The following is a 6,000-nucleotide window of genomic DNA, read 5'->3' on the forward strand; positions in this document are numbered from 1 at the left end:
TCTAGCCATCTCAAGAGAATGTGAATGTGTGCGATCAATGTGTGCAATCTCCACTTGTGTCAGCAGAATTCCGTAATTAAAGTCTGACTACAATGGGTAACTTTAAAATGGTATACACTGTTTGTTTGTTTCAGCTCTCAAAAATGGTCATTATTATTTTTGTATAAAGCACATAAGCAGGAAGTGGGCAAAAAGTGGAACACATTGGAATATGCTGGAAACAAAGCAAATTGAATGCAGATCTTTGTGTGTTTCCTGAATTACTTAAGAAGTTATCATCTCAGCACACGCATGGTCATTTGCAAAAATTTTTGGCAGGCCTGGTTGCCTACAATTATTTCTATTGTTCTGTTTTTGTGGTTTTTTTGTTTGGTTTTATTTATTTTTTTTGTAATGATCTTTTGTAATCTCATGTGGGATGGGCCTCTGGAGTGGCAGAACACATTAACAAATAAATAGAATGCAATACAATAGAACAACCAGCTGTTATGTCCAGGAGACAAGACCTCACCGATATTGAATCAGCCTGAATGCTGGACTATGTTTGGCAGGAGCGTCAGTGATGAAGAGCTCAACCTATTGCTGTTTCATGAGCAAGGTGATGTCGGCATGATCAACAAAGGGCAACTGTCGTCATCCATAAGCAAGAACTCCTGGATCATGATGTCTGTGCATTAGTTTAACAGTCGATGGCGTGAACAGGCAGTTTCATCAATAACAGTCAGCTGACAACTTTACGGAGCAGGATATCTTACTCAGGTTGCTGTACACAAACCACTCACTACAGCAGACAATGTACATTTGTAAGCACAGTGGTGCAAAGAGCACAGGCAATGGACTTTCAAGCTGTGGAGAAAGTGTTGACAAAGGGGTGAGTGTACATTTGACACACGCATAAAGAAGTCTACAAGCCTGAGTACTTAGTTCCAACAGTGAAGGTTTCTTGCAGTTGTGTAAGGGTGTGGTGACATTTACCTGGGTGTAAAGGTGTGGGCATCATTTCTTTCCTGCCAGGAAGAGTGTCTTCCATGATGACAATTGCCCTATCCACATAGCATGGGCACTGGTTTGATGAGCATGACAACAGTGTTAATGCCATGACACTTCTCAGTCACTAGATCTGAACCCAATGACGCATTAATGGGAGGTTCCTGATAAATTTCTGGAAGACGGTATTTTTCATCTCCATCAACATGCCATGAGACCAAATATGGGAAACAAAAGGTGTGTTCTTGTTGCAGTAACCAGACTATTACAGTAATTATTCAGTAAACTGCTCATTGTGACTGTCTTCTCTTTATCAAACAGTGGGGTAGTAGCTAAGGCCTGCACTTACAAGTCTTCAGGAAGCAATGTAGTGCATCATTCTGTTGGAGAAAACTGCTCTAGTTATCCTGCTTTCATAGGTATTTAGCAATGTGTTATTAACATGGCATGAACATTCTAATTATTACTTTGCAAAAATCATTTTTTCTACACCAACTGGCTACTCACCAATATTGCTCATTAACCTGAATAAATCTAATCTGAGATACCCCATAAAACCCGGGATTATTTAGTTAGTTTTATATCCTACTTTTCGCCACGGGGTGATTGTGTAAAGAAATGAACTTGAAGGAAGAAAATGGCTGGGTCATGTGAGGGGCAGGTGTGTGGATGTCCCCTCTGTTAATGGCCACCTAGTGCTCAGTAATAAAATTACAACCAGAGACAATGATCCTTGTGGAAATACATCCCTGGTGACACAACGTTTTGTATGTGCTTCCTCCCATATTGGCACTGGGGGGTTGCGACATAAAAGTTGATGCAAAATAGCTAATTGGGTGGGAATCTGGCATGTCAAGTTTTTTTTTTAATTCAATAACTTTTGCCAAAAAAATTTCTATCCACCACCTAATGTAATAACCAACTGATTTAATATATTATTACACTATCCAGTGTTAGTACATTATAGCAGGCGACATAGCTCAGGAGGTAAGAGTGGTTTTCTGGCAGTCGGAGAGTTGCAGGTTCGATCCCCCGCCCTGGGCGTGTCGAAGTGTCCCTGAGCAAGACATCTAACCCCTAATTGCTCCCAACGAGCTGATTGCTACCTTGCATGGAAGCCTTTCACTGTTGGTGTCAATTGTAAAGCCCTTTGGATTAAAGTAATATATAAATGCAGTCCATTTACCATTATGCATTGTTTGAGGATAGTAGTTTGAACAAAAAAATGTAGCAAAATTCTTGGCTCAAGAACTCAGCTCAGCTCACCTATCATGCCAGCAGCACAGAGTATTAACACCAGTTCTCATATTTCAAAGGTATTGTACATCCTCAGAAAAAATGCTGGTTGGGGCTATTTTTATGTAATTAGGCACTCAATATGTAATGGAATAACAAAAATAAAAACAAATTCAAACTGAGACAACCTTCTGCAATAAAATGATGACAGTAAGAATGTCATGCCCCTTGGCAGAAACAAGAAAAGATAAATTGCTTACTGCAGGGGAGAGGTGCTCACAGAAAAATTCCACTCTGTCAACCCTTTGTTCACGGACACAAGTCTTACTCAAGAGCATTGTCATTTCCTAGGAGCCCTAGCCATTCCCCAACAACAAGCCAACAGTGCGCACAAAGGACAGCACAGCACTGATATCTCTGTAACATTTACACTAACTGTGTCCTTCAGAACCCCAAATAGAAGTTCCCGAACCACAATCATGCAGACCAGCGAAGGAGATGGCTGTCCATCAATTCCTACCCCACCCTGCCAAGCCCCACCCACCATGTCAGGTTCTAAAACAGCAACGCCAGTAAGGTTAAAATAATAAACAGTACTGTACATTATGTACTTTTTTCAAAGGACTATTTATACATGCAGGAGCAGACCATATCTAGACAAATAACGTTTATTTACTGCTACTGAAAGTAATGATATGTCGCACAGCATGTTCTACTGTCGGGTTTGGCAGGCAAACTGTAGTACTGATATATAAATTGACTGCACCAAATTTTTGACCTTCCCCAACTTACACCCTTGGATTTGCTTCTTTTTGAACGTGTACCTATTTTCAATGCAAGGATGAGGAAACAGCGCACAGTCACTGCCGTATAAATCATACTTAAGTGCATACTCTGTATCTTCTTCTTTGCGGAAAAAGGCTGCAGGAATTTCCTGCTGGGCTCACTGATTAAATCTCCTCAGATATGCAAATTGCATAATTTGACATGAACAAGTACAAAAATGAGAAGGACAGGAAAGCTTAGGTTCCATTAAGCTCAAATGTGTTTTTTAATTTCCATCCACACAGTTGTGCCTTCTAATTAATTCAAAGTAAATCATGGCTCTTTAATGACACTTTAGCTATATGGAATTGACAGAAATGAGGGTACGACTGTAATCAGTCACATTTGATAATGTTTTTAAATTGCTTTAGATGACTGAACGGTCCTTTTCTGCTCTTTTGGGCAGATTTTCACTAACCTGAAAGAAAGTGTATTTTTCAGTAATATATGAAATTCATTCACCTGGAGATATAATCTCTCAAGGGAACACAAATCATCTCGTCGCATCTCATTTCACTATGAATCACTATGAAAAATTGTTTATCTGTGAAGATGTGCATCATTTGCTCACCTCCATGTTCATGCAAAAGTATTAGTTCAGTGTTTTGTGACCGAGGAACATGTTCTTGCGTTTTTGTGCATTAAGTTTGTGATAAACTTGCTGCCAGCTTGAACTGTGTTTGCATTTGGTGCAAGGCTATATTTTAGAAACCCGGAGTACGGTTTTACCCTGTTAGCTTTTATTGCATTTGGAGAATTTTAATTTTCCAGTCAGTTTTTCAAACTATTTCCAAACGTAAGTCAGCTAACTCTTTAAAACTGATTTATTAAATGCCACTCCACCCTCTTGCAAATATCTCTTCCATATCTCAATTGGACAACCTGGAACAGGGAAGGCTACATTTAAATAATGCCACACACAATAACATCAGGCTGCTTCACAATCCAATCCCCCAGAAGCCTAATTTTAAGCACACTAAGCACTTTGCAGTCCAGGGGAGAGGTTTTCACTGACCTGCTTGCTGAAAAACACTGATCTGTGCTCAGTGGCACTTACAGCTGACTTTGTGGGGTTGCTTCTCTGATGGCGTCTCGGAAGCTGACCTGGTCCTGCAGGGGGACCCCATCCATCCCGCAGGGAAAGCAGCCCCCGCAAGAGCACTCTCTGTGGGACGACACTTATACACGGTGTGATCTTGCGGGGGCTGGCTTTCGAACACAGGGGAGTCAGGAATGGGGTTATTCATTGTTTTCTCTCTCTTTATCACGCTCTGACAATCACTCTCACGAACTGCGAGTTACCTCCCTTTCTTAGTAGCAGTGCGCATATCTCTTGGTTAAGTTAGAAATCCGAGTTGAACACTTGGAGAAAACCGCTGTGCTCAGCAATGAGGCTGCCCACATATGCTCCAGTGTGTCCTAAATCTTCAGGCATTTCATCTTTGTATGCAATAGTCTATTTCAATAAGACATTTATTCCAGTCAGGGGAGTTACGGTGGCTCGTTTACATTTTATATCTAAACCTGACTCGATGACTGAGACTGTAAAAATAGAAAGGAATCTTTTCCTCCACTGAAATTAAATGTTTTACACTGATCTGCTGTTTAACATGACAAGCATAACAAGCAATTACCTAAATATGATTTCGCTAGGTAATTACTTGTTGAACAAATTATTACAAGTTTGTCGCAATATGTCACAAGTTCAGCACAATCATTTTGTCACTGTAACATGAAGCACAGTATATATTTAAATTTCATATGAGTTTGGTGGAATCAGAATCCACTGGTATCCACACTGGTTACATGGTACCCATCTCTGAAAGAACTGCCAACCTCCATACAATTTAAATATTATTATTATTATTATTATTATTATTATTATTATTATGTGTAAGGTATGATGATTTTTGGATGCACCTATTAATGCTGAAGTCTTATTTTCCTTTTGCAGCTGCCCACTTCCCGCCGTACCACTGCTGGCCTCTTGGGGTCTCCTTCTCCCAAGCCCTAAACTGTACATGGGGATGGCAGAAATTTGAGCTGTACTGTGGACACTGGTGGAAGCACAGGCAGAGAAAAGTTGTTGCACTTGCAGAAACAAGAGAGAATGTAAGGGATGGGGGGATGGGCTACTGCCAGGAATTCACAGAAGGCAGGATGTTACAGAGGAGTGAGAACTGCTGAGATCAACAGTACAGGTGCTCACAGTCCACATCTGCCTCACTCCAGCTAACAGCTACCAAGACCGGTCACCAGAACGAGAATGTCAGAAACTACCACAATCTTACAACAACAACAACAACAGAAATAATAATAATAATAATAATAATAATAATAATAGTTGCTGTTGTTGTTGGTGTTGTTATTATTAGTATTGCAGGAAAATCTCCCAGTAAAAATAAAAAAGTCCTTGCCTCAAAGTATACTAATGACATGCAATCCTAACGGATACTGTGTACTTTCCAAAAATGAATTAATCCAACAATGTCTAGCTTCATTCACTAGAAATATAAATTATCACCTTAAATAACACAGATCTCAAAGTGCATATAGAATAGTTTCCCAGAATTTCAGCATACAGTATCAGCCAAAGCTGAAATTGGAACAGGTGTACACTCGCATGATAACATTAGAAGGACAGATTTTTAATTAAGATAAGAGGGAATTTGTGGTTAACAAAGTCAAACCACAAAATAAATACAGTTAACAGAAACAAGACTGCAGCCAGGCAGTAAATTAATTGCAGTAATTAAAACCCTCAGCCAGACAGGAATGATGAATGGTCCTTATTGACTCTCCTGTCAGAAAATGTGGGTGTCAAATATTTTTAAATACTAAAGGGGGGGGGGGCAGGATGAATGGAAGTAAATGCTTCCTGAGATCAAGGCCTTCCACATCTGCCCCAACATAATTAAACTTTAGAGGGACAGTCGCCACTGCTCAGCCGCC

Source organism: Anguilla anguilla, chromosome 1, assembly GCF_013347855.1.
Source record: "Anguilla anguilla isolate fAngAng1 chromosome 1, fAngAng1.pri, whole genome shotgun sequence".
NCBI classification, from domain to species: Eukaryota; Metazoa; Chordata; class Actinopteri; order Anguilliformes; family Anguillidae; genus Anguilla; species Anguilla anguilla.